Here is a 20,455-nt window from a genome sequence, read left to right on the forward strand (position 1 = left end):
TTATTAGGGGCCTACCACCAATGTTGTCCTTGGCCCAATTTCATAAATCCTGTCTGCATAAAAGCCTTGCGAAGCACAACCAAACTGGTTACCTGCCAAATTTCATAAGATTTACATTGTTGTTACTGGTGTCCCACTCATATGCTAGGTAAGAAGTTTGCTAAGCAGTCATTAGCAAATTTCTTTGCAAAGCCAAAAAGAAATGGAGTTTGGAACCAATGGCATTGCTATAAAGGTTATGAAATATTAGCTGTGAATACCTGTTTCTCAATAAGCTTGATTTGTTTGTGCTTACAGTACAAGGTTTTTGTACTGAAGGCTTTTTGAAATTAATAACCATGAAATGGAGACGGCTAGGAACCATGAACTTTACTAAAATATTGACTTTCAGTTTTTTCCTTGGCCTCATTTCATCCAATCATATGAAAACTAAAACCTAGCTCTCCTCTGTCCTTGTAAACTTCTCCTTGTTAACCTAGGCTCATCAGAAGACACGCATTGAACAAATAAATATGAAGCCAATCTTACGTGACATCCGTTCTTTGTAACAACTTCCCCCCCTACACAGCTAAAATTACAATCCTCAACAGTGTATGTTTCATTGTCTATTATTTCAAACTCCTACAACTTGGTAGCCATTGTTGACAATCAATGTTCCCCCAGTTATTGATCCTTTTGTACTTGTCCTTGATGGTATCAAATAACGTTGTCGCTGGGGGGGGGGGGGTTCACACGCTCGCTTCTCAGTAATGGGCCAATAATTGAAAGAGGCAGTAAGGTAGCAGCGTTATTTAGATCGTTAGCTACGCTCTGCTTCCGCACAATGGAGTCACACAGCCATGTTTATTGCATGTCTTGCGTACAAACAACCTAGAAATGTCTTGGTAACAACATTGATTCTGAGGAAGTCCGATGAATAATTCAAACTTTTGAGGGGGATTGGAAAACCTCATTTCTCATTTGATGGTGGGGGTGTCGACATCATTGGGCTTTGATCAGAGTGATTTTTATTTGGCACAATACAGGTTGGTGTTGATGCTGATTTCATCCGGAGAATATCAGAGAGTAAATAAAGTGAGTATGTTTACTGTTTTTTTTAATTTTTTTTATTTTCACAGAATGGAGAAGTGCTTGTTGAAATAATTATTTCAACGATCAAATTAATCAAGTGAATCTGACTGGGAATTTTAGTTTAATGATCTTGGGTAACCTAGGACTCATGCACACCCAAAATTAGATACAATCTGGGAAGCGCAAATCAACGATTGTATGGCTTCTGAGTAGCGCCCTCGAACAAAGATTTTTGACAAAATAAGGAAAACCACCAAAATAGGGCTAGTCGGTTGGTGGAGTGCTGGCAGGGTAACCCAGAGGTCGTTCGTTCAAATCCTGCTCTAGTAAACTTTTCTTTGTTTAACCCCAGATCAAATTTTGTCAATGCAACAGTCATCATTATCATCATCATCATCAACCCATGTCATCCCATCCACTGCTAGGCAGAGACCTCTCCCAAACTGTATTTCTGATGATCCCACGTGGCTGATTATCTCCTCTCTCTTCAACTTGCTCGCGAGGTCGGCCATGATTTCTTTTCCCAGGGAAAGAGAAAACGTGGCATTACCTTTCCTATAATTGCAGCTTGTGATTTTTAACAAGATTTTCTTTAAAGGCACTGGACCTTTACTCAAAATTATTGTTTTCGTAGCAACTTACTTGGTAATGAGCAATGGAGAGCTGTTGATAGTTTAAAACATTGTAAAGTAATGAAGTCTTTTGAGAAAGAGGTAATTTCCCACTCAATTAATATTAAAAGGCTTTAGGCTTTTTAATATCTTTTAATATTTGTTTTGGCATCTGAAAGCACATAAATTTGTGCAACAAGGGTGTTTTTTTCTGTCATTGTTCTCTTGCAACTTCAATGACCAAATGAGTCAAAATTTGCACAGATTTGTTACTCAATGCATGTTGGGATACAACAAGTGAGAATACTGGTCTTTGACAATTACCAAACGCGTCCAGTGCCTTTAAAGAAGTGGATTTACCCACAAAGATGAAGATTGTCCTTGTTATGAATGAATTAACCTTGTGATTTCTATTCAAAGTGAATTGTTATAGAGCAGGCTCGTGACTTATCAGGATTTTTCTTGATTTGAGGATCTCCCTATGCTTTATGATTTCCTTGAAATGTTAAAAAATATTCCATCACAGAGAAGAAAGACACTGCGCTTGTTGTGACAAAAAACTGTAGATATTTAATTGTATAGAGTGTAGAGAGTCTGCTAAACCTCTTGAATGTAACCAATTCAGCTGAGGTTTTTTCCACGATTCTGTCAATTTTCTTGACAATTATTGTTTTACTCCCTTCTTTTGCTGATAATTTGGTTCAGTTGAGTGTTTCTGAAAGTATCTTTAAAAAAATATATTACTTGACAAATGTTTCCCACCAGAAATGTTGAATCAATTAATGAGCTGCATGCCACATGAAAAATGTTTACTTGCTTAAAAATCGGTCATTGAGTCATTCACAACTTTTTTTTCTTTTTGGTCAAATAGGGCTAGATAGCTCAGTTGGTAGAGTGCTGGCCTGTTAATCTGGAGGTATTTGGTTCAAATCCTGCGCTAGTAAAATTGTCTTTGTCCAACCCCAAATCATTACCTAGCTAGTTTCTCTTGTGGTTTATTATTTGATAACCCAGGAACTGTTGACATAATTATTTCATGTTCTCATTTTTTTTATGAAAGTAAAACTCAGGTTTTATCTTCTTTCACAGCTTAATAGAACCAGTTTTAATAAAGAAAGAGGACAAAATGTAATAAAGTGAGAGTTTTGGAGACTCAGAACTACTAACCCCAGGAATCTTCTGCGAGCATAAAGTGTTTTCCTTCTTTGTTCACCATGGTGGGATTTCTGCAAACAACTCAACACTTCAAAATGGAGGGATTCAATGGTAAGTCGACTTCACTTTTACTTGAAGTTTGGGAAAGATGGCAAGTGTTTTGCATTTGATTGTGTGGTTTATTAATGGTTTAGTTGAAAAGACACTTGCAGTTAAAAATACTGAATTTATTATGTCCCTAATGTACAGAAGAAAATGCCATAACAAGCAGAAAACACTAAAATGCACATTCCAAGCCAACCTTCAAGATAAAAAGGGCAAAAGACCCACAATTACACAAAAATATGAACTTTTTAAATATGACTCTCATGCTATACCTATGCAAATGAAATTTTCTTATGATTTTTTGTATTGATATAATGTCAATTAGTTTGTGCAATTTGTGCAATTAAATTACTGATTGTGATGTCTTTTTGTTTGTTTTTTGGAACAATATAGGCCATTTATCTTCAAAGACATGTTAAGTTTAATTGATTCAAGAAAACACTTTTTGAATATCATGAATTTTGAATTCATCCTCTTGGAAGTATTTCAAAATAGGCCATGACCACCTTAGGTCTGCAGTTTGGCTCCAACAGTAATGAGAACCCCACACTGCTGAAAATATTCTTGAAATTAGAAACAAATATTTTTCAGTTGATATACTGTTTTAGGTTTTTTTTAGTTAAGATTTTGTTTTCTTCTGTTTTCAAGAACAATTTTTAGAAGTGAATATTAGAAATGGTTTAAGTTTTTTTTTACGAAAATAATTATTGATGTACTTGCCCCTCATATACTTGGGGAAGACTTCCTTTCCTGTCTTAAAGGCAATTTTGTGAAGAGCACTGAATATTTCAGGCAATGGCAATGGGGCATTGACACAATTGTCTCCATTTTATGAGTGTTCAGCAAAATGTTGCCTAGCCGAACTTTCTTCAGCAACATGTGTTCTCCATTAAAAGTGCCAAAAACATGACACTGACATGGTACTTTTTTCCCTTGCAGTTTAAATTTTAATTTTTTTAAGCAGGACTGTATTTGGCTTAGCTGACTTTTTAGCCTCTACAGTATTTTTAGCTTGTAGCCGAGGGCACAATCTAGCTTTGTTTAGCAGAAAATACTGTCCAGCTAATTATTTGCTTAGCAAAGAAGTGGGGCACCAGTTGCAACAACGTAAACTATTTTGAATTTTGGCTGACAACAAATTTGTGCTAAGGAAGATTTTTCTGTGCTTAGCAAGATTGTTGTGCTTACAGGCTTCTTGGCCCAATTTCAAAGCCTATCTGAAAATACTGCTTGACAAGTTTCTTTTGCTAAATTCTGCTAAGCAATACTACTCTGTGTTTAGCCTACATGCTTAGCCTGTGTATAAGCACAAAAACTTGCTAAGCACTTAAAAGTCTTGCAGAAACAGGTTACCATGAGCCAAAATTACATTAAATTTACATTGTCGAGACAAGCACCATGCAATATGCTTAGCAAAGAAATTTGTCAAGCAGTATTTTCTGCTAAAAACAGCTTAATATAAAATTGAACTCAGGTCATTGGCATCTCTAAACACTTCAACCCAACAACAATTACCTGGATCCACAAGTGTATTATCACATCCTTGATATCATCTCTGTTTGCATTGGTTACATAACACATGCTATAGTAGTGATCTGTCAATGGGCCTCAGTGATCACAGTACAATAGGTAACAGGATTCAACAGAGCCTATTATCACCACATTCACAAATACGCACTTTACAGTTATGTACACAAATGGTATGTGGTCGATGTCTTGCTCTATGGTGTTTTATGTAGCCATCCCATTACAACCTAAGGTGTAATGGTGCATGCCTTTTGGCAATAATTGCTCATTTACACATGGTAGAAGGCTATAGTACACAGGAGTTATGTTTCCACTTCTCCATGGTTTCCAGTAGCTGATCCTCATTATGTTTCTTAATGCTTTTCTGCAACAACCTGCAGGAGTCGTAAATTGCCAAGTGATTGTTTATGGCCTGTATTTTTATGATCAGTAGGAGGAGTTTGGACTTATAATGAGAACAGTTATATTTATAGAGACAGACTTCCTGGCTTCTTGTTGTGTTGTGAAGCACTTTTTAAATACATTATCTTAACCTGAAGGATGGGTTGAAGCTATGGTTGAAGTGGCATAGACAAGAGCTGGTGTGTGTGACTACTGGATGTTTTCGATCGGATCGTCTTCAAGAAGGTTACTTAAGTTAATGTGTCCCGCCTCCGTGCTTGTATCCTTCCTTGCATAAAATGGATGACGTTATTTGCTGAATCAATAGTCCTCGAAACACCTTTTGAATTTTAGTCAAGACAAGTTCGCACTCGACTTAATGTGCTTCATCCTCTAAGGTCTAGAGACTGACAACCGGCAAGAAAGAACTCAAACATTTATGGAGTCAAATTTTTGATCGGGGGAGCTTGCTAAGCTTTCCTGGTGTCTTCTTCAGCACTGGCACTGGCGCACACCTGTGGATTAATGTATTATCATTGCTCTATGATTGATATTTCTTGAGAGAGGAGATCTGGAGAAGTGGAGAGAGGGAACATCTAAGTGTCAAAAACTCACACCAGGCTGAGGAACGTAGCTTGTTTTGCAGCGAATAATGTTCAACTTCTATGTTGTGGAGTTTGAAGAAAACATTTGCGATTTGTCTGCCAGCGCAGCATCACTCTGTGGATTAATGTATTATCATTGCTCTATGATTGATATTTCTTGAGAGAGGAGATCTGGAGAAGTGGAGAGAGGGAACATCTAAGTGTCAAAGACTCACACCAGGCTGAGGAAAGTAGCTCTTTTTGTAGCAAACAATATTAAACTTTTATGGTGTGAAGTTTGAAGACAAAATTTTCCCTCGGCTGTCAGCGCAGCATAAATAGCATCACTCTGTGGATAAATTTATTGCTCTATAATTCTGAAGAGAAGATCTGGAGCAGTGGAGAGAGGGAACAGCAAAGACTCGCACCAGGCAAAGGAAAGTAGCTCCGCAAGGTTGTCTTTTTTGCAGCAGATATATATGTTCAACTTCTTATGTTGTGGAGTTGGGAGAAGCCAAGATTTGCAATATGACTACCAGCAGTGAGGCATCACTCTGTGGATTCATTGAACCCTGATGACGCTGAATGTAAGACCTTCTTTATTATGCCTCAGTTGTAAAACTTTTATCACTCAAATTTTCTTTCAATTGCACATTGCAAAAACTGAAATATGCTTTAAAGGGAAGGTACACGTTTGGTAATTACTCAAAACAAGTATTAACTTAAAAACTGACTTTGTAACGAGCATTGGAGAGCTGTTGATAATATAAAACATTGTGAGAAACGGCTCTCTCTGTAGTAGCATAGATTTTGAGAAAGAGGTAATTTCTCACTAAAATAATAAAGGACTTTTAGCCAGAAGTCTTTTATTCCTATCTGAAAACACACAAATTCATTTTAATTATTTCTCGCAACTTTGATGATCAATTTATCAATTTAGCTAAAATGTTGACAGGCTTGTTATTTTATGCTTATGTTGGGATACACCAAGTTATAGTGAGAAGACTGGTCTTTGACAATTACCAAACGTGTACCTTTTCTTTAAAATCCACCAGCCATTTCAGTTTTAACTTATTTTATTTTTTACTGTAACTCCTGAAGATGAGCAGAGTACTGTTTTAAACCATATTTATTTCAGAGCTAACACTCCTCCAAAAGACATTACACACAAGGGTAAAAAACAATGTAGATGTAATGTAAACAAAACTAAGCCTTTGTTCGGCTTGTTTTTGTTGTTGTTTTTTTTGATACATGTAAGACTTGCACAGTCTGATGATGCCTTGCCTCTTCATCAGCAGTTGTGACTTTTTATGAAAGAAACTGCTGCTTTAAATCATCGGCACGTCAACAGTTTTTAATCTAGCTGCATAGTTACTCCGTCTGGAATGTCTTCAATTTCTAATTCTGTGACGTTCTAAGATATTATAAGACTGTAATTGATAGGACTTGCCCTGATAAGATGGATCAGGGAGAAAACTGATCCTTTTAAAGGGCAATTGCGGCATTGGTAACAAGACATATTTTGTGACGCCCCATGGCCTCATTTTTCCAACACTGTACCAGAGTCTTTCTCAAAGGCTAAATATATGAATAAAACTTCTAACATACAAAAATGATTGAGCAGGCCTGTTGCTTCGTTTTTGATTGGGCAAGGGCACCAAGGCATGTTGTCCTTGGTAATAGGGCACACTTTGAGGGCACTAAAGCAAAGACCAGGGGTCATGGAGGTGATTGCCTTCACTGCCTCCATGAAGTATCGGGCCTGTTTGAGTATTGTGTTTAAAACTATCTTTAAAAGGATAATTGCCATGCTATCTTTAAAAGGATAATTGCCATGAAATTGTTATTTTATTTTTTATTTTATTTTATTTTATATAAACTGTTTTGTTGTTGTTGTTGTTGTTGTTGTTGTTGTTTTTGGGGTGTTTTTTTTTTTTTTTGGGGGGGGGGTGGGTAAAAAATACAAGGCCTGAAGTGGATTAACTATTGGTTACAGAAGAACAACAAGTTTACTCAATCATGCCAAGTATTGTAACATTACGTTTCTTAAATGGGAAAATGCATTGGACTTTTTTGTACTGCTGGAAAGTTTGGTTATTTTTTGGGGGGACTGGAACAGCACATTCTCCTTTAAGGTGAGTGATCCAGTCACTAACACCAGAGTTTAATTGACCTGGGCAGGTTTCTGTTGCCATGACAAAGGTAGTACTGACAACAAGGAGGGTCAGTTTGACCCCTATGGAAGGTGGGTGTAAGGAGTTGTGACCTGGGTACTTGAAGATGGTGAACTTGGGTGGAGGTGGTGGGGCCTTCTAAGAGGTTTTTCTCTTGTATATAAACATGTTTCAGAGGTAATTGGCTCTGACTGTAATGTGAACTAGCTGTGTGTTTTCATGGAAATAATTTTGCGGTTCAGGTGAGATTGATTTAAAGGTAGGGTCGTAGATTGCAGGTCTTGAACTTGGCTCTTAAAGGGGCACAATATTTTTACTCCGGTAAGGGGCACTTATTCTACGGGGAAGATTTGTATTGGAACCTTGCAGAGGGCACCACAGCAAAAGTACAGGGCACCACAGCAATTGCTGTTGGTGCTGTGGGTTTTTGGCCTGAGATTGGGAAGTAATTCCAAAATTAAAGACCACAAACCTTACTCGTTGAGAAGCACTGTAGTTGTTGATAGATAGTATCAAAACTATTTTGAGCAACGATTTCCTACGCCCGTATTGGTAGGTTAATGTTTTTTCGCCAAAAACATTTGAATCCTAGAAAGGGTTCATGCCTAAGTAAATCGTTTCTCAGATTTGTAAGGGTTGTTGTCCATTCGCAGATGCTGCAACCAGAGATGCGGTTTGGTGGATGTATTTGACGTTCTTGTGAAAATACTGTGACAGCTTCTGGTTGTATAATTTGCCCTTAAAGGCAGTGGACACTATTGGTAATTACTCAAAATAATTATCAGCATAAAACCTCACTTGCTAAAGAGCAATGGGGAGAGGTTGATAGTATAAAACATTGTGAGGAACGGCTCCCTCTGAAGAGAAATGGGGAGAGGTTGATAGTATAAAACATTGTTAGGAACGGCTCCCTCTGAAGTGACGTAGTTTTCGAGAAAGAAGTAATTTTCCACGAATTTGATTTCGAGACCTCAAGTTTAGAATTTGAGGTCTCGAAATCAAGCATCTGAAAGCACACAACTACGTGTGACAGTGGGTGTTTCTTTCTTTCATTATTATCTCGCAACTCCGACGACCAATCAAGCTCAAATTTTCACAGGTTTGTTACTTTATCCATATGTTGAGATACGCCAAGTGAGAAGACTTGTCTTTGACAATTACCAATAGTGTCCACTGTCTTTAAATAAGCATTATGTTGAAGAAAAAATATCGATTTATGGCCCTACATATACCTTTAAGAACTGTTTAATTTAGTACTTTATTCTGTTGCTTTCTTTTAAATTTCAGAGAGCCATGGCTGTCGTTAAATTTTTGTAGGAAACATTTAGCTCACACAAGCCAGTGTAAACACTTGTATAAACTACCTTTATATAACTCAAGAACATTTATAAAGCACCTGTTCTTGTCCACCAACTCGGTTACAGTTGTTCCCTTACTTCATATTATTTCCATTAATGTTTGACATTAATAGTTGACATTAACTGGCGACCAAGTAACAAATTGATACTCTTTTTCCTCGCTGCAGTTTTTTTCTCCCTTTCCATCGGCTTTCAATAATCACAACATGAAACATTTAAATGAAAGTTTTTGTAATAGTGTGACAGACCCCCACCCCCACATTTTAATTTATAGCAGAGGTACTTTATAATTGTGGCCAGTTGCCTCTTGAAGTGGGGCATAATTCAATTAGCACCCTTCGCTTTGCATTCAGTGTATAAAGTCCTTCATATTCTGCCAACATCGCTCGTTGAAAAGTAGGTCTGACACTAAATGATGCCCTGCCTTTTTATCCTATTGGACCCGTGCCCCACTAGAATCGTGCGTGTTACATAAACCGTAGTAACATCATCTACAATGAGGCCGAAACATGAAATGTGTTTGTTTGTCCATATTATAGAGAGTCTTCAAAATGTAGGGTTGGTAGGCCGATTAAGTTATTTTTGAACTTGGAATTTTTTTTCAATATGGATATTGTATTATTGAATATTTAAGCCCTTTGGCATTAAAAAATTAGTCTCAAAACAGAACACAACACATTTACTGTCACAGAAAATCCTGTTTCTTTTAATTTTTGTTGGACTTCTGCCAGTGTTTGTCTATATGTTTTTTGTGAATGGACCTGTCTAGTGTATAAACACATTGAATAAGTTAACTGTTTTATGTTTAATGTATAGATTCTTATAACGAATACATTGTCAAGAAGGCGGTCAGAGCACACTGACCCAAACGTCAAAGCAGAACAAACCAGCTCTTTTCAGTGCCACCACTACTCACAAAAAGAGTTTTTTACATGGTGTTATTGCAGACCTTACTCACTTTGTATGGATTCTTCCTGTTTTGGAATTTTTTACAATTTTTTTTTACATTTTTAATTTAAATTTGTAAGAAAAAAACCCAGACGGATTTTTTGTTTAATGACGGTTGGTCGAACGAGGACAAACAACATTTTGTTCCTTTTGGCCACACCTTAATACATGGATTATCACAAAAGCCATGGCTTCTTATTGATGTTGAACTTCATTTCAAGGATGAATAATACACGAGCAGCAGGCACATTTCAAGCCAATTAACCTCAGTGTGTGTGTGTTAATGATACATACTTTCCCCTAGAAAGCTGAAGTGTATCGGGGTTTGAAAGTAGGTAGCGTCTGTGCTCATTATGCCGAGGTATCATGACCCTGTAATAATAGTTTGGTGTTTGGACCAACCGGTCATCTGGCAAACTACTAGACACACTGCTCCTGTGATCTTGCCGAGTACTGTGGATGCTACATGAGACAAACAATAAGTGGCAATGATACAACCCTGAAATCCTCCTTTGATGTATGACATCATCAGACAAGGAGGCGGCGCCTATATCTTAGAGAGGCTGCGTATAAACATGGAAGTTGGAAAGTGAGCTTTCAGACATGAAGACAGGGTTGTGTCTACATCTTAGAGAGGCCGCTATTACCCATGGAAGTTTGAAAGTGAGGGTTCAGACATGAAGGCAGGGTTGTTTTTACTTTTTAAAGAGGCCGCTGTTAAACATGGAAGTTGGGAAGTGAGCGTTCAGACACAGGGGCAGAATTGTTTCTACATGTACATCTTAGAGAGGCCTCTAGTCTATTAACCATGGAAGTTGGAAAGTGAGCGTTCAGACAGGAATGCAAGTTTTATTTTTCTTCATCTTAGAGAGGCCTCCGTTACATGTAGATATGGAAGTTGGAAAGTGAGCGTTCATACACAGAGAAAAGCCACTGTTAAACATTGGAAGTGAGAGTTCAGACACGGGCATTGGAAGTTTCAGAGTGAGCGTTCGGACACGCCATTGTTTGTACATCTCAGAGAGGACGCTTGTTAACCATGGAAGTTGGAAAGTGAGCGTTCACCCAAAATCAAGATTTTAACCAGAGTTAGACGGAACTTAAGGTGGACCCAGGATCAGTTGTGAATTAATAAATTCCTATTTGATTGCAGGTATGTTTGCATTTAATATTTTCATTATGTACATGAAGAGTGTCAGGTGGCTTAGTAAAATTAAATAATTAATTCATTTACCTTTTTTCAGAGGTTACAAAATACTGCAGTGATGGTTCTTCGTGGGGCGCTCTAGAAATGCTTGTTTATTATTATTATTGTTATTATTATGGTGTTTAACCAAGGCCATTGCCTTTTTGCCCCTGGTCTTACCTTGCCCCTTCAGAAGTTTCCCATAGACTTAACAATTTTTGAAATTCCAGGCTTGGTTCAAATCATCATGCCCCTTCTCTTTTAGTGGTCATAGCATAGACCAAGGAGAGCAAGGGTCATAGAGTCCCTTCAAAAGTTTCCCATGAACATTTTCTAATGGAAGTGCCCTTTACAAAATGAAAAAGTCCTTGCCCTTTCAAACAAAAAAATGAAATTACAGGCCTGTTTCAAGCCATCATGCCCCTTCTCTTTTAGTGGTCATAGAGCCCCTTCAAAAGTTTCCCATGAACATTGTCTAATGGAAGTGCCCTTCATAAAATGAAAAAGTCCTTGCCCTTTCAAAAATATTAAATTGCAGGCTTGTTCAAGCCATCATGCCCCTTCTCTTTTATGGATGGTGTGCTTAATTGTATCGTAATAAATTTGTCAAAAAGTCTTTGTGAATTATTTTGTTCAATCAAGCTCAAGAACTCTTTGGGCTGTTTGTACATTGCTATGACAACCATACAAGATTATTATTATGATGACACTCTGGTAATGACATTGAGGAGCATTGTAAAGTGCTTTGCTCTGTAACCCCTAGGCTTTATGAAGCAGTGGCGTAACCAGACATTTATTTTATTTCAATATTTGTTTACAATTATATATATACGCTGCTTGTATTCTTTTTTTTTTCATTCTGCTGATGAGTGCCTTATTGTATACGAAACAGTCAGTCCAGAAGAGAGATATGCTAAAGTTTGATTACATCTTATTTTGAATTTATTGTATTATAGACCTGCAGAGTTTTTTTTTTTTTTTTTTTTTTTTTTTTTTTGGGGGGGGGGGGGGGGGGGTTGGGGGCAGGCAAGTATCAATCAATGAATTTTTGCACATTCTCAATCTCATTTGGGGGCAAGGGAGAGGGCAAAGGCATAATTTATGGGCTTTTTAATGATCAAACCGCTCCTTTCAAAAGTAGGAAGCGGCAGGAGAAGGATCACCATAAGGGGAGGAAACTTTTTTATTTCAAATTAAATGGAAATAAACCACAATAATTAATCTTTGACATTTTTTCGTCAATTTCCCTTTCAAGAAATTCACAGACAAAATAAGTCAGAGAGATTATGCACACTGGGGTCGATTTAACAAAGAGTTAGGATAAGTCCTAACTTAGGACTAGATATAACAAACGTATGGCTAGTCCTAAGTTAGAACGAGTAACTCGTCCTAACTCGAGAAAGACTAGTCTTAACTCTTTGTGAAATCCACCCCCTGGTAACTTTTCTTTGTTTCCGCCGTTGCTAGACGTAATGTACACAATACACCACAACCAATTCTGAATCTGTAGGCCTGCTGATCAGATTACCGACAAAAGGGTATGGATGTCAGACCTTGTTCTTTGATAGGGAGTGTGTTTTCTTCACTTATTCTTTTGATGTTAAGTGTGTTTTCTCTCCTTTATCCAGTTGAAAGTATTTCTTGTTTTGGAAGTTTGAGCAGGTTGAGTTTTGTTTGGCCCAGGTGTATTGTATCATATTGATGAATTTTACTTGCGAATAGACTGATACGATTTGGAGAATTTTCTCAAATATTCTCAAATTTCACGAAAACAGCCCTGTGACAGCAAAATTCCTATCGCAGGAAAAATTGGACCCTTTCGGTACAGAAAAAAATAAAAGTTCACAGATTTACAAATAACTTACAGGGTTTACAGAAGGTAGTGGTGAAAGACTTCTCTTGAAATATTATTCCATGAAATGCTTTACTTTTTGTGAAAACAGTAAAACAATATCAATTCTCGATAGCGAGAATTACGGATTTATTTTAAACACATGTCCTGACCACGGCGAAACGTGCGGATACAAGAGTGGGTTTTCCCGTTATTTTCTCCCCACTCCGATGACAGTTTGAGCCTAAATTTTCACAGGTTTGTTATTTGATATAGAAGTTGTGATACACGAAGTGGTGGCCTTGGACAATACTGTTTACCGAAAGGGTCCAATGGCTTTAAAGCCTATTGCTTCTAAATTAGAAGTCATTGATGGCTGAATCATTCAGAAGTAGAGGACATGGTCATGGGTTTTACTAGAGACACACTGGAGCCCTTTTGTCATAAAACCATGAAGAAATATGGCTTGATGGGCTTAAAGGCACTGGACACTATATTATTCAAAAATTATTCAAAATTGTTTTAGCATAACAGCTTACTTGTGAGAAACGGCTCCATCTGAAGTAGAAAGAGGTTATTTCTCTCTCAAATATTGAAAAATGCCAGGCCTGAAGCCTTTGATAAGGCATCTGACAGCACACAAATTTGTGCAACTTAAGGGTGTTTTTTTCTTTCATTATTTTCTTGTATCTTCGATGAGCAACCAAGTCCAAATTTTCACAGATTTGTTTTGTTATAATGCATATGTTGGGATACACCAAGTGAGAATACCGGTCTTTAATAATTACCAAAGGTATCCTGCCGGTGCATTAAAGCATTTTGCTTCAATTAGCAGTCATTGATGGCTAAAGCAATCAGACGTAAAGGACATGGTCAAGGGTTTTAATGAAGAGATGCACAATGCTGGAGTCCTTTTGTCATAAAACAATGGAGAAATATTGCTTGATGGGCTTTTGTTCCTGGTGGTCCTTGAGTGTGACGCTTCACCATTGATTGCTTTGAACGTCTGTGGAGTGAGAAACGGCAATTATTTTATGACATTGGGGAGTCATGGCTCAGTATTAATTAAGGTTACATACTTCATTGTACACGATTGATATTAATCTAATGTTAGATGGTTAAAGCTGTATTCAACATATAAATTTTGTCGCATTCTGTGTTGGACTTGAATTTCCGACCGAAATGCTGAAAGTTGTTAAATAGCAGTCGACTTTGCTGTACATAATTTCTCGGGGACGGGACACTCTGTGAATGAATGACATTGAGTAGTCATGGATCAGTATCCATTAATTAAGGCTACAGACTATATTGAACACGTTCGATACTAATCTAATGTTGGGTGGTTGAAGTTGTATTCAATATTCATATTGTGTCGCTTTTTTTTGTGACAAACTCAAACACCCAATCAAAATATTGCTGAAATTTGTTTTAAAATATCAGTATGCTCATCTGTGCATAGTTTCTCTGAATTAAACTGAACCTACCTAAAGTTACAGACTCCATTGAACACGATCAGTTAGTATCTTATAGTATTCGGTTAGTATTCAACATTTGTATTTTGTAGCATTTTGTGACGGACTCGAAACATTTCTGAGTGAAATAATGCCAGGCCTCTTGAATGCTCTTGAGTGGGTACTTTCCACTGGAATGGGGCACTTCTTTGAAGAAAAAGTAAATTTGTATTGGGACTTTGCTTAGGGCAACACAGGCCTGTATGCTTCATTTTTGAAAGTTCAAGGGCACCAAGGCATTTCCTCCTTGGTAAAGGGCACCCTAGAGCATTTCAGGGGCACCAAGGCAATGACCAGTGGGCATGGAGGCAATTACCTTCATTGGCAGGTGAAGTATCAGGCCTGGCACCACAGCCAAAGCAAAGTGAACCACGGCATTGCGTGGATTATTTTTTATGCCTGTAATGCTGAAAATTGTCCTCATCTGTACATCATTTCTCAGAACTTAACTGAACCAAAGTTAATTTTAGTATTGGCCTAAAACCCTCGGTTGCCATAAATTGGCCTTGACTTTTTCTTAACAGCTAATGATGTTTATGCTTCACTGGACTAGGAATGATTGCTGCATACTTTGAGCCAATGTCCCCTCATGTGAAACCAGTATTATTATCATGATGAGCAATCTCCGTGGTCTAGTTGGTAAGACACTGCTCTACAGTTGCAAAGGTTGTGGGTTCGAGTCCCACCCAAGGTATTTGTCTGGGGTTTGTTTTTACAAATGTCAGGAAAGTAATTATACACCTATATAGTGCTAACCCACATCGGTGTAAATGGGCAACACCAAAATAATATTCTTTATCCCCGATGCAGTTTAATTTATATAGAATTCTATAATTATAGCTCTGGGCAAAATTGGTGGTCTAGTTGGTAAGACACTGCTCTAGAATTGCAAAGGTTGTGGGTTCGAATCCCACCTGAGTAATATGCATGGGTCTTTTTCACAGAGCTCTGCGAGTACTGAGTATACTACAGTGCTGACTCACATCGGTGTATATGGGTAAAACCAAAATGAATGTGATGATGATGTTGTGGGATGATTTGTGTGAAAAAAGGTTAAAAACCAAAATTGTAATCATTATCCCAAATGTAACTGTTAGGTCTATTTAAAAATCAAATTATCATAGGATGTCTCGTTTCAAAGAAACTTTCATGAAATCTCTTTCAAGAAAAGTACTGAATAACGAGGGTTTGAACAGTTTTTTTAGTTTTTACATTGTTTTTATGAGAGCTCATGTATTATACCTTTCAGGGAAACTCAATTTCACAAAACACTAAGACACATTTCAAGATGCATTGTCAGTATCATAAAACTGATTTGTATTTGTGATATTCAATTCAATTCAATAATCATTTATTAGCTGTTTCGTAGCGAAGCGCAGCGAAACAGCTCTTGTTTTTGTTAAAGTTTTTTTTATTATTGTTTTTTTTTTTTTTATTTGTCTGATTCAGTACTCGCAATTTTTTGCATAGTTCCCAAAGAGCAATAGCAATGAAACTTTCAGGGATTGAAGGTTATGGTGCAATAATGATCCTAAAGCAAGGATGTCATGATGACGTCATCACTGGTCACGTGACGTCATCTTAAAGGTGTTTTATGTTAAATGTTTGAAAATCTATATCAAATCAGCCAAACGAGACCGTAGGTTTCTGTTTGCGGGATGTGGTAGGGATAAATTAGGTCTTCATTTTGTTTCGTGTGCGTGACCTCACATGACCTCTACTTCCGGTTGAAACGGGCAAAAAACGGAAGTGCCCTGTAACTCAAAAGTGGTAAAAGTTATGAAGTTGCTTTCCAAGGACGTAAGTGTCTAGCAAGAGTGGGCAGTTCAAAAAAAATATTGATGACGTCACAAATTGCAACAGCGCCCTCTAGCGGCAGGTTGAAAACTCGTCAAAATGGACTTTTTGAAGATGTGTGTGGTGAAGTTTTTTGTAATCACTTCAAATTTTACACACACGTTAACTGTCAGGCAGCCATCATATGTGTGAAGTTTCAGATCAATGACGTCATCGGGGGTCACGTGACGCGGCCTTAAAGGTGCACTTTTTGAACTAATATAACTCCCTAAGTGATTATGCGATCATTTTGAAACTTGGTAAGTTGTTGGATATTGACAAGTTCTTTACAAATGTGAAATGACGTCATGATGACGTCATCGCATGATTTTTTATGATTTTTTCCATTTTTGCACCTTTAAATCATAAAATGCTATCCGAACATGGTATAATCCAAATTATTTTTTTTTAATAGGCTGGATTGGTCATAACTACTTTTATGCAAAGAGAATTTTAAAATAAGTGGACAAAAATTGAAAATTTTCTTAACGAAACAGCTCTGCATTTGTGCACAAATGCAATTATGTCTAGTTCCATACTCTTGTTGACAAAAAAAAAGAGAACAATTGTGAGAATTAAACAGTATATCGAAATTTAACAAAATCAAAAGCGCATAAAATTGTACCGAAAAAGTATCACACTTACTCAGCAGTTAAGATTGATTCGCAGTTAAGATCAATCCATCTTTCTTTGTGAAATCGAAACCCAGTTCCCAAAACCATAGAACAACTGCAACCATGGTTGGAGCAGACTTCCTCCAAAGCTGAACACATCATGATGAATCATGTATCCATTAAAACTGTTTATTTTAGAAGTTACCAAGGAATAAATGAATCACCATCTTTGTAGAGGTTGATCTATAGACACACTCCAAGGCTGTAGATTCTTAGCAATATTAAAGGAACACTACAGTAATGTTTTTTGCTAACAAAACAGTTGATGGCAGTGAAAGCACTTTATGTAATCCACCATATACATAAACTGACAAACCTGTAGAAGTTTGAGATCGATCGGTCATCTGGGTCACAAGATATAGTGAAAACTGATTACACATTTTGCATGACATCGGTTGGAAAGATGTTTTAAAAGTAGAATACAATGATCCACACAAATATGCCTCGAAATTGCGTGGTTTTCCTTTTACCTCGTGGACTAACACGGTCGGCCATTTTTGACTCACATTGGCCGACCATGTTAGTTCGCAAAGCTAAAGGAAAACCATGCAATTTCGAGACAAATTTGTGTGGATCGTTGTATTTTACTTTAAAAACATCTTTCCAACCATATGCATTTTATAACAAACTGTTACAAATGCTTTTTATACTGCCAACTCGTCTGACCCAAGGCAACGTGTCCCTTTAAAAAAAAAGTGAATATAACTCAAACTGAAAACTCCATACAGGAAATTCGTTTTGTTTATTCTAATCAAATCTGACATTTCAAACAGAAATATTTCAAGGGATATTTTCTACTATCATCATCATTAGACCGGGTAAGTTTTATGACAATCTGTGATCTTAGAAGAAATTTTTTTTTTACCAATTCGGTAATGTTCTTTTAAATACTGTGTGAATTATCTTTGTGTTTGTATTGACTTCTTGTATAGGTCGCAGAATAAGTAACTCAGCCAGAACGTTTCCGGGCTTGTACAATTCAAGCAAAACCTTTTAGTTTAAGAATCCTTGCTCCTTAAGTGAAGCTTGTGACAATTTGTTCCGCTTTTGTGCGATGGGGAAATTAACTCTTGTCAAGTCGTGCACAATGGGGGAAAAAAGAATAGAAGAAAAGAGAAGCGCTTAAATCATTTTACACTAAATTATGGCTCTGTCACCTTAGTGATGTTGAAGCTAGGCTGAAGGATCCTTTTGAAGAATAGCGGAGGATAGGAAGAGATCACGTGGGCTCATGCTCAGTAAGCTGTTTAAAGCTCTTTTTATTTGATTACCAGTACTGCAGCTTTTTACTTTAATCTCTGCTTACAAATCATTCCATCAGTGCAACAAGGTCAAATGTGACATATTTCAGTGAAGTTGAGTTAGAATACACAAAAAGTCCTAATCTTTGTCTGAATAAACTGTGAAAGATACAACATTGGGGGAAAAAAGTAGCTAAAAAGATATAGGACATAAAAGTTAACAGTGTCTAGTTTGTTAACGTGCTCCGAGGAGGAACAAAGCTGAACGTCACACAACCTTGTACTGAGCAATATGATGTTATTTCCCATGCCATGTAGGTTTGTACAACAAGGTTCTATCTCCAAGGTGTGGTTGCATGAAAACAAGAGCAATATCACAAATGTTTTGCCCCCAAACCATTGGTGTGTCATTCCTTTCGCAACCCCTTTATTTTCCATTTGCTGTATAATATAATTTGTAAGTCACAGCCTTGGAAGTCAGGGCCTTGGCATTAAAGCTTTGGTGAAGGTTCCTAAAGTTACCAAAACCCTCAGGCTTTGGTGTTGGGTTTAGGTTCTATGAAATCAGAACACCATGGTCAAACCAAAGGAGAAGTTTCTAGGTATTAATACACCAATGTTTCTGTTCCTTCACTTAAAGGCACTGGGGTGGATTTCACAAAGAGTTTAGACTTGTCGTCTCGAGTTTAGGACAAGTTAATCGTCCTTTCATGCTCCTTCGCTACGCTCATACGCATGAAAAACAGTTTTACCCTTATGAACAACCAAAATAAGCACACAGATAAGCAGTAAAGTATATTCTACGAATTTATTGAAAAACATGGGAGTAAGGCCGGGATTCAGCCACTGAGTACAACTTCTATGTTTCTTTTGTTTAACAAAAAGCACATTTCGTTTTCAACACCATACAACAATCTCGACAATCTCTTCAAACCAATTTTCTCTTTTTCTTACCGATTTCCACAAAGGAAAACAGCCCTTTCGGCTCTTCAGACATCTGTCTGGAAACTAACATATTGAGTAAGCAGTTTATCGGTAAACATAACTCGCAACATCGCTTACAAAAACGGAAGAAAAATGGAAATGAAGGGGCAATAGGGATTTGTCGTAACAAACTAGTTTAACTCTGATAAAATGTTTTAAAGTATACTCAGCGACTGAAAAAGACCTGAACTGGAGACTCATAGATTCCTTTTGCTTATATACTATGTATACGCTTCAGCAGTTTGATATTATGCTTCAATGAGTTTGGAATGTAATGGCACGATCGATCTCAGTATAGTGAAATTGATTGCCAACGCCCTACGCACGTGACCCGGGGTGCTACACACACAATAATTTTGGTATTCAAACAGACAAAACTAAATTTATTTAGGATTAGCCTTAAATTTGTAATATCTCCTAGGTTTAACTCTTTGTCAAATCGATCCTGGACACATTAGGATCATATTACTCAAAACAATTGTAAGCATAAAAACTTACTTGGTAACGAGCAATGGAGAGCTATTGATAGTTTAAATTATTGTGAGAAACGGCTCCCTCTGAAGTAACCTTTAGTTTTCGAAAAAGAGGCAATTTCTCACACAAATACTAAAAAGCTTTAGGTCTGAAGTCTTTTATTGTTTTTTAGGCATCTAAAAGCACACAAAGTGCTGCAACAAGGGTGTTTTTCTCTCATTATTCTCTTGGAACTTTGATGACCCATCAAGTCCAAATTTTACAGATTTTTGTATGCATTATGTTAGGACACACCAAGTAACTCTGGTGTTTGACAATTATTACCAACGGTGCCCAGTGCCTTTAAGTGTAGACTTTTTGAGAAACACAATACACATGTACATAGTGGGCGGGGAAGGAATGCAGGAGCAAATTTTCTTGTAGCAGGTTTGATTTATAGGTGAGAGTGTTCTGGTTGGCAAGTGGCAGTCTAGGGATGTGACCTTAAATTAGGGTCATGTTAAATGGGTCACTGGGTCACTTTAAAAGTTATAAGCGTTGCTGTAGAGACAAGAGCTGGACGCTTTAGGAATGGAACTGATCAGCTGATTTCCTCGGATTTCACACTAGAGCTGCTCTAAGCAAAAAAAATAGTGCTTTAATTTACCTGCTTAGCAAACAAGTGCAGGTCAGGGCTTACCAGTTATAGATTGTACATTTTGAGAAACATTTCAACTGAAGGTAATGTGGTTATGTAAAAAGATATGAGTTTTTATGCCCCAAACTTGAAAATTTTATTCATGCAATGTATATAGGAACAAATAA

At 37.2% G+C, this 20,455-nt stretch overlaps 1 protein-coding gene across 1 annotated transcript in view; it reads left to right on the forward strand.

Moving 5' to 3' along the window:
• The window catches only part of LOC117287922 (echinoderm microtubule-associated protein-like 4), a 58,870-nt gene that overhangs the window by 2,160 nt on the left and 36,255 nt on the right, over positions 1-20,455 (forward strand). Inside the window, exons 2-3 of the mRNA XM_033768554.1 lie at positions 1,026-1,074; positions 2,772-2,948. The gene's annotated coding sequence lies outside the window, so the exon portion shown is untranslated. The remainder of the gene's footprint in view (positions 1-1,025; positions 1,075-2,771; positions 2,949-20,455) is intronic.

This window comes from Asterias rubens, chromosome 3 (genome assembly GCF_902459465.1).
Source record: "Asterias rubens chromosome 3, eAstRub1.3, whole genome shotgun sequence".
Taxonomy (NCBI): domain Eukaryota; kingdom Metazoa; phylum Echinodermata; class Asteroidea; order Forcipulatida; family Asteriidae; genus Asterias; species Asterias rubens.